The 10,000-nt window shown below is 39.6% G+C and overlaps 1 protein-coding gene across 3 annotated transcripts in view; it reads left to right on the top strand.

The window, feature by feature from the left end:
* Window positions 1-10,000, top strand: part of LOC137618105 (dopamine receptor 1-like) — a 716,045-nt gene that overhangs the window by 660,079 nt on the left and 45,966 nt on the right. The window lies entirely within an intron of this gene.

Raw genomic sequence — 10,000 nt, 5'->3', positions numbered from 1 at the left:
GCCAGACTATTCGGTGTATGTATAGGCAAAGGAAAAGTGAACCGTAACCAGAGAGAAGGGTCCTATGTAGTACTGTCTGGCCAGTCAAAAGACCCCATAACTCTCTAATGGTAGAATCTCAGCCTGTGGCTGGTGCCCTGGCCAACCTACTACCTACAAGTAATGAAGAGCTCTAAAAATATAATAGTTAGAAACGTGAAAATTTATAAGGGATTATTTGTTTTGCACTTTTCATTCTTCTAATTTTATTCATTAAATCTACACACCAACAAGAATAACCATGATTAGGACTATACCTTATTCAATGTTTCCCATATTTACAACATCGCCTCAAAGAATGGTAGAATAGCGAGTTATATACAATGACAGTTATTGCCGGTTGAAGATAGGTACTGTTATGCCCTCAAACAATCCTTAGTGCCAACCTTCTCGTGACTTATTGATGATAGTATCAATGATTATTTATGACACAATCAATTATTAATAAAAAATAGTATCAATAATTGTAGCTAAGTCAATGGGAGAAAATTTTAATTTTCTTCGTCTCAAGGTCGAGCACGATTAGTGTGCTTAGTTTCATGTGATGCTTATGACGGGAAACTAATTTCAGAATAAGGTTCAAAAGTAGGTATATGACCATTCCTAAGGAATTTAAGATTATGACTCCGTGCAGTGTACTCCAAGTGTTGTAATACCTATAATTGTGCATGCTATAATATATTATATATCATTTTAAGTCATCATATGTTTTCTCTATTATATTTATATTAGGTTATAGTGAGGATTAGAGAAAACGATTTGATAAATAAGTTACCTAAAATTGCAGAAAAAAAAAATAATTAAAATTAATTAAAATCAAACACGGGTGGTGGAAAGCGAAATGGCATTCATTTAGTCCTCTGCAAGAATGCAAGAAAAATATTCTTCGGAAACAAAAAGATTTCGAATTCATAGCTCGACAATACACAAACATTGTGAACAAATTTAATAAAAAAAAAAAATGTTTATGTTTAAAGTAAATGTTTAAAGGTCAAACTCTGAATTATTTCAGCGATTGCATAAACTGTTTCAATTGGCCGTTTAACACGATGATCTTTAAAATATTTCCATAAAAATATGTTTTGCAAATATGTCTATTCATAAAACCTAGATAGACGCCTCTGGCTTTTTACACATTCATGAAATTCAGACTACGTAGAATAGTGGAATAGTCAGCAGTCAGTTGCATAACCTAACTCATAACTTATGGGCAGATAATCAACTTGCTTAGGGCAGATAAGTGGAGCTGTACTATTGATGTTATATGAGATAATGATGTTTAACCATTACTTCTGGTGAAGTTTTAGATCCCTCTATGATACATATAGGCTTAATTTCTAAGAATGTTATCCATGAGGATGTCTTTATTTCTAAGTTACAGAGTTATATAGAAGTTTATCCAAGAATCTTACAAACAAGCCAATTATTATTTGAATTAATTGGTTGTTCTTTAAAAAAAAAAAAAAAAAAAATGAGTGAAGAGAGGGGTTCTTAGAGAAGGGTCCAATTCACGCTTGTTTTAGGTAAAGAAAGACATTTCTTTTCTCATTTACAACTTTGAGTTTTCTTTACTAGAAATAGAAAACGAATCATGCTGTTGGTCAATATTAAGTAAATCAAAACAATCAGAAAATGAATTAAGTGAAATAGTGCTATTACAAAAGGAATTACAAAATGATAGCTGAATAAAGCAAACAATCGGAAAATGAAAATTAAGTGAGATAATATCATTGCAAAATAAATTGCAAAATGACAAATGACCAATAAGTTTTGTTTATATGAAGGATTAAAAGATAACCTACATATAACATTCCCTGTGGTAAATGGCAGATGAGTAAGAAAACAGATAATTTAGTTAAAAATTCTGTTGAAGTATTCTTGGTGTCGAATGTTCTTATTTTTAAATTTAAATGGTTTCACGTTGACAAGACAATGAGAGGCTAAATTTGACAATGTTTATAGTGTGTATTCTTTGTGTATGGGTGCAATCTAAAATCCCCAGCCATTTCACCATTAGCTGCTCGATTCTTCTATACGCACAAATGTTACAAAACAAGGATAGTATTGTTCATAAATTCATATGCGTTTTATATTGGTTTTATTTTTCCATTGCAAATAAAAGAAAAATTATGGTAAAGAAATTACAGAAAAATTAACTAAACCATTAAGCTAAAATGTCAATGACTTTTACGTCAAGGAAAATAAACTATGGTTTTGTTTTTCTATATAAAGGAAAAATATTATATGAATATTAGTTTGTACTCTGTGTAATTTGCCCACGTGAAAATTTTATGGATTTGTATGAATTACACAAACCAACGAATTTAAAAGCTAACTTCTTTCGAGACACTGAATTCATTTTTCTTTAGCTGACTAAAAGAAGATATCCCCCGTTACATGATTAAAGTATTACCCTAGAAACACAATGAATACCATGTGCACGAACCTAAGTATACAGTTGTACCAACCGTGTGTCACACAATTGTACATAATTATTTTGTATATATTATGCTTATATCTGCGCTCTTCCCTCGCACTAAAAAGAACCTGAATGATCATGTCTCCATTTTGCTCTGTAACATTGTCTGTCTCTCGAACAGGTCATGTCCTGTTGCCTTGAGGTTTTGTATATAAAGAAGAGTGTTCCTTAATAAATAACTCGTTCATTTCCACCTTCTTTGCCAAGGAAACTCTTCAAGGCACAACGTAGTCTGTCTACATCTGCCGACGTCCGCTTGGTAGCTGCCAACGGATCTGCGATACCCACCTACGGTTACGAGAACCTCACATTATCGTTCGGAAACGGTAAATTCAATTGGAAGTTTCTCGTTGCTGACGTCACAATGCCAATCCTCGGTGCGGATTTCCTCTCTCATTTCCACCTTCTGGTCGATGTCGCCCACCGACGATTGGTCAACGCAGACTCGTACTTGTCGACACCTCTTCAACCCGCCCCCTCTAACCTCGCTCTCCACATCAGCGCACCCACGGATGCCTACGCCCACCTCCTCACGTCGTACCCGGAAGTTTTCCGTCCAGAACTTCGCCAAACGCCCACGGTTCCTGCCAAGCACGGTATTTATCACCATATCAAGACGACGGGACCCCCAGTCTTTGCAAAATTCAGACGTCTGGCACCGGAACGATTGGCAGCCGCCAAACAGACGTTCGCCGAAATGGAGAAAATGGGCCTTTGCCAAAAGGCCTCCAGCCCATGGTCGTCACCCTTACACATCGTTCTGAAGAAAGACGGCTCCCTCCGTCCGTGCGGGGATTACAGGCGCCTGAACATGCAAACAGAACCGGATCACTACCCCCTCCCAAACATTGCCGATGTAACCTCCTACCTGCACAAAGCGAAGGTTTTCTCTACGCTCGACCTCCTGAAGGGGTATTATCAGGTGATCTATGAACCAAGAAGACATCCCCAAGACCGCCATCACCACTCCGTTTGGCACATACACCTTCAATTACTCCTGTTTTGGCCTTCGTAATGCTGGGGCAACGTTTCAACGTCTCATGGATGGCATCCTAGGGGACCTCCCTTTCTGTGTATGTTATGTGGACGACATACTTGTGTTCTCCTCCTCAAAAGAGGAACACCTCCGTCACCTGCGCATCTTGCTCGACCGCCTGCAACAAAACGGCCTTGTAGTCCGGTACGACAAGTGTACCTTTGGCGCCAACGAAGTGTCGTTCTTAGGGCACCGTATCACTCCTGAAGGAGTCCATCCCCTCCCTGAGAAGGTAGCAGCCGTTCAGAATTTCCCCACGCCCTCGACCGTCAAAGCTCTGCAGGAATTCTTGGGCATGATCAATTATTATCACCGTTTTCTGCCAGCAATTGCCGCCACTCTTGCTCCCCTCTACGCCTCCCTCAAGGGCAAGCCAAAGGACCTGAAGTGGGGTCCCCTTTAAGAAGCAGCCTTCTGCAATGCAAAGAAGGCCCTATCAACTGCTGCGGCTCTCACTTTTCCTATCCCACACGCCCCTCTCCTTCTCTCCACCGATGCCAGCGACGTCGCTATTGGTGCAGTACTCGATCAGGTGGTCAAAGGCTCGCCCCGCCCATTGGCCTTCTTCAGCAGAAAACTGTCCAAGGCAGAATCGGGTTATTCTACCTTCGATCGAGAATTGCTGGCGGTGCACTTGGCTGTCCGTCACTTTCGCCATTTCTTAGAAGGTACGCCCTTCGTCATTCGTACAGACCACATGCCTCTGGTGCACGCCTTCACTCGACAGTCTGACGCCTGGTCCGTCCGTCAACGCCGACATCTCTCCGCCGTGGCTGAATACAATTGCACCCTCCAATACGTCCCTGGGAAAATGAATCCCGTTGCCGATGCCCTGTCAAGAAACACGTTGGCTGCCATTCAACTGGGATTGGATTACAACGCCCTGGCTGAAGCCCAACGACAGGATCCAGAGTATCAAGCTTGTAAGTACATCCTGCACATCCCTCCGTTGGGAGGATTTTCCCCTCGAAGACTCCAACACCACCCTCCTCTGTGACGTCAGTACTGGTAGACCGCGACCTTGGATTCCTGCTCCCATGCGCCGACAGGTGTTTGATTTCATCCACGGCCTTTCACATCCCTCGTGCCGTTCTACTGCTCAGCTGCTGAAGGCAAAGTTCATTTGGCACGGCATTTCTAAGGATGGTAAGGATTGGGTCCGTGCGTGTACTTCTTGCCAAACTTCCAAAGTACATCGACACACGGATTCAGGAGTGGGCACCTTTCCTCAACCTCAGCGTCGTTTCGCACACATTCACGTCGACGTTTTAGGCCCCCTACCCACATCACAAGGACATCGTTACCTGTTTACCGTTATCGACCGCTCCACTCGTTGGCCTGAAGCCATTCCCATGGAAACTGCAACGTCCGCCTCATGTACATCTGCCTTACTCTCTGGATGGATTTCAAGATTCGGTATCCCTGAGCATATTACTTCTGACAGGGGAACAACTTTCACCTCTCAATTATGGACGTCATTAGCGAATCTCCTGGGCATCACCCTACATCAGACAATGGCCTACAACCCCGCTGCCAATGGAATGGTTGAACGTTTTCATCGCACCCTCAAAGCAGCTTTGATGTCCCGCTGCAAGGATTGCAACTGGTTTACTCAGCTTCCCTGGGTCCTCCTTGGACTAAGGACCACTCCTAAAGACTCCCTCGACGTCTCGGCAGCCGAAATGGTGTATGGCGACCCGTTGGTCGTCCCTGCCGAATTTTTTCCTTCTACAACCTCCTCCGACGATCTCCAGCGCATACGTCACGTCGTGGGAAAATTTACTCTGTGCCGCCAGACTTACAAGCCCCCAGCAAAGCATCACATACCAACGGACTTGCACTCTGCAACGCACGTCTTCCTGCGCAACGACACCAGCAAGCCACCACTAACGCCCCCTTACACGGGCCCTTTCCTTGTGATCCGACGCAGTCCGAAAGCATTCCTCCTAAACATTCGGGGCAAAGAAGACTGGGTCTCCATTGATCGTCTAAAACCTGCTTATCTTCTGCCAGATGACCCGCCTACAGTTCGCCTCTCTAGATCAGGGCGCCCTATTTAACATGTACAGTATGTCATTTTTAGGGGGGGAGCCATGTACCAACCGTGTGTCACACAATTGTACATAATTATTTTGTATATATTATGCTTATATCTGCGCTCTTCCCTCGTACTAAAAAGAACCTGAATGATCATGTATCCATTTTGCTCTGTAACATTGTCTGTCTCTCGAACAGGTCATGTTCTGTTGCCTTGAGGTTTTGTATATAAAGAAGAGTGTTCCTTAATAAATAACTCAGTCGTTTCCAATCTGCCTTTGAGTTCACAACTCCTCTCTCGGCTCGTCACACAGTATATTCGAGATGAGAATGCGATAACTTATCGCCTCACCTCTACCAAAACCCTTAAATCACTGCAAGATACCTCGATTTAAAGAAGAGTAAATTAAAACAATACAAAAAATGCAAAACTTAACCTCATGGAACACACAAAACTTTCTTTAAAGAAGAGTAAGTAACAGCTCAGCAGATGCAATGCAGGACTACACAAGATTTGGAAACAGTTTAATTCTTAAGACTCACACCCAGGACTCTTTACCGATCAAAGTGGAAGTGTAAAGGACTACTACAAATAATAAAACAAGAGCAGAGGAGACTATAGAAAACCCGAGTGTAGTTATTAAATTTTGTTTAATGTTCCCCAAGCATTGCAAGGATCACTGCCGTGTTCGTCTGCTCTAAAGAAAACCCTTCAGCGGAAACAGATACAGAATTAGTGCCCCTCCGCCAAAACCAGTTGACCTTCATCAGTTAGTAATCCCTGATGAATATTCTACTTAAGAAACAGAGCCAACACCGAAGGAAGATTTTTTTTAATCAAAGGCAGTGTGGGGCCCAGTGAAGACAGAATATTGCTATTTGGAAGTAGTTGGGTGCAACATTTTATTTCGGCAGGAGTTTGGTATCTAGAACGAACCTTTCAGATCGCTCCCAAGCTATTTTCTCAGGTGCATTTTGTAATGGCTCAAAATCCATGAGTGTCATACTAGTACTTTATGCTTTTTTACCTAACAAGCAGAACGTTACATATCCAAGGCTATTTGAAATGATAAAAGAACGTAAACCCTCCGTAAACCAGAAAATCGATGGTATGCGATTTTGACATTCCAGCCTGTCTAGCAATCAAGGAAAATTTTCCAGACGTCAAAGTAAAAAGATGCTTCTTTCACCCGAGTCAAAATATGCAGGAGATAACAGCAGCTAGTTTTCTCTACAAGTAAAGATGAAACTGGCACTTGCATTTGTACGGGTCTAACATTTAGATTCCTATATTGATGCCTTAGCTAACGAAATATCCACAGAGCTAAGCGAGTCTTGAATTGGCCCAAAGACAATTATATAGGTCGGTTAAACAGACACTGGAATAACAGACATGCACCAGTTTCTTCCTAATGGAAATGTGGAATTTGTATGTTGGAACTTTAAACCTTGAAACAAACAACTGAACAACCAAAAGCAGTAAACAGAATACAAATGGAATTAGATATGAAACATCCTACCCTATTAAAATTCATTAATGCACTCAAAAACATTTAAAAAATGTCGACTATTATTTGAAATCATTTGTATCATGCAGCGAAATTTAAAAAATACAGGGAGTCTGATGCCCGCATTCTTAGAATTGTTCAAAATTTTACTGAAAGAATCCCTATTGAATATTTACGTTGTCTTTCACATAACGTAGGTTCATTCTTATTTTTTTCATCATAGATTTTTTTCTATAATTATATAGGATTTAATCTATTTTTAGCATCATGTAAGTGTCATATTTTAATTTTCATTAAATCTGTTTTCGATATCATTATCATTATTATTACTAGCTAAGCTACAACCCTAGTTGGAAAAGCAAGATGCTATAATCGCAAGGGCTCCAACAGGGAAAAATAGCCCAGTGAGGAAAGGAAATAAGGAAATAAATAAACGATATAAGAAGTAATGAAAATTGATATAGAATATCTTAAAAACATTAACAACATTACAACAGATATTTGATTTATTATCTATAAAAGGACTTATGCAATCTTGTTCAACATAAAAACATTTGCTGCGAGTTTGAACTTTTGAAGTTATACTGATTCAACTACCCGATTAGGAAGATCATCCCACAACTTGGTCACACCTGGAATGAAACTTCTAGAGTACTGTGTAGTATTCAGCCTCATGATAGAGAAGGCCTGACTATTATAATTAACAGCATGCCTAGTATTACGAACAGGATGGAACTGTCCGGTCAGATCTGAATGTAAAGGATGGTCAGAACTTTAAAAAATCTTATGCAACATGCATAATGAACTAATTGAACGATGGTGCCAGAGATTAATATCTTGATCAGAAAGAAGAAATTTAATAGACCGTAAGTTTCTGTCCAAGAAATTAAGATGAGAATCAGCAGCTGAAGACCACAATTTTATAAATTAGCCTCGTGAGGTTTCCAGGCGATGAGTTAGGCCAGCGATGAGAGACCAGCAATGGATTGGGCCAGCGATGAGTTGGCCTAGCAATGAGTCGGCGGGTTGAATTTGTACCCAACCCTTCGTGATGGTTCGTCATTCAGGTGTTTCCAATTGCAATTACCTTGTGATAAATCATCTGTGAAATTCTTCTATATCATCAATTACTAAATGGCTTAAGGGGGAAAAAATGACTCATGAAAAATTGCCCAGGGAAATTTGATGATATTGCCCTCCATAAAGGCTCACGAGGGATGTGACATAAATGAAAAAACATCATGTGTTGGGATAAGGATAATGTGTTTAATGAATAAAAAAAAAATAGTGTAATACTATGTGTCGGTATAGATAAGCATTGATAGGGTGTTTAAAAAGGTATTTGAGAAAAAAAAAATATATATATATAGGAGAAAAAGCTTTAGAGAGAATTGTTTGTTATACAAACTCAAAACAGGAAGGTTTGTAAATTGATAGATCCTAGAATGAGGGATAGAAAGAACCGATGCTGTTTGATGAATGCTGAACTAAACTTTTATATACTTATTCACTTAAACAATACTTAGGAATGTAATTTAAAACAGCCTTAACACACAGATTAATATAATTATTAACACCTTAGAATTAACAACAAACCGCTGAAGGTTGCAAGCCAAATAGTACATTCGTATGTTAGACCGCTTTATAGTTAAATAGAATTCCTGTCGACGAAAGGACCTCATCCAAACGTAGACAAAGCGAGAAAATCCTATTCAGTGAATATGTTTAGCTCGTAACCACTCTGTCCTAAAAATATAAACAATATCACTATTAGTGACATAGAAACAGTAAGTCAAATTAAATTTCCCCAGGATTACTCAAATTAAACTGCAAAACTTTTACAGGGCTTCGCACAAAATAAAATTAACCAAAGCCCTAAACTTCATAATGCAACCTTTGACGCAAATAACCTAGAAATTTTATATGAATAAATTGACTCAAAAGGACCAAGAATAGTTATCTAATAATTAAGGATTTTTCAAGACCTTTACTTAAATACAAATGAAAGTACTGGCAATAACAAGGAATCGAACTAAAACCCGCTTCCTTCAGTTGAACCCCATACCTGTTATTGTCCAGAGAGGCATATAAGTGGAAGTGACGACGACGTTCACCACAAGAGCAGGTTGCAGATAAAGGAGCCAATTATGCGACACATCAAGCAGGACTCCACTCGGGCTCAATCACACACAACGATGCTGAATACATCAATGTAAACCCTTGGTCATAACTCTAGGACGAGAACTTCTGAACTGCATACGTCTCGACGTGGCACATGGTCGTGGCAAACTAATCGATGAAGCTATCCAGTGGTCCAGTGGAGTTTTTACAACATCCAAATATTGTACATATTCCTCACCGTATAATTATTGATGAAAAAACACATATGCGAAAAACACTTGAAAACGAAGATTAGTAATTTCACAGAAGGCTCAGAGGAATAGAAAAGGAGTTGCTGCCATACTGCCGACGGAGAGATATCTCTGCTCCTGTCTTACAGTACATAACCATATCGGCTTGTATAGTTATAACAAGGTAATAAGGGAACCAATGGAAGAGGGTTAAAAATAAAAAACAAGCTAATTCAATACCAACTTAAAATTATCAAACAACCACTTACTCCCTTTGAGTCAAAATACACGGTTACTTTGACTCAAAGGGAATAAGTGGTTGTTTGATAATTTTAATACAAACAAATATGGAAAGTTACGAATTATATTCGTAATTTTCTGAACAAATGCTGTATTGGGCCGGTGTTTGAGATTCCAATGGTTTTGTTGTTGTCTCGTGAAATACAGTTAACTCCGCCCACCCCTTCACCCTTACAAAACCTTGATTGAAATTGCCATTACTTTGATTCAGCAAATTCTGTTTTGAATAAGCTTGGTATAGATTTGTTGT

The sequence above is a fragment of the Palaemon carinicauda genome, chromosome 24, assembly GCF_036898095.1.
Source record: "Palaemon carinicauda isolate YSFRI2023 chromosome 24, ASM3689809v2, whole genome shotgun sequence".
Lineage (NCBI taxonomy): Eukaryota > Metazoa > Arthropoda > Malacostraca > Decapoda > Palaemonidae > Palaemon > Palaemon carinicauda.
Note: the sequence above shows the minus strand (reverse complement) of the source record. Positions and strands in the feature narration are given on the sequence as shown.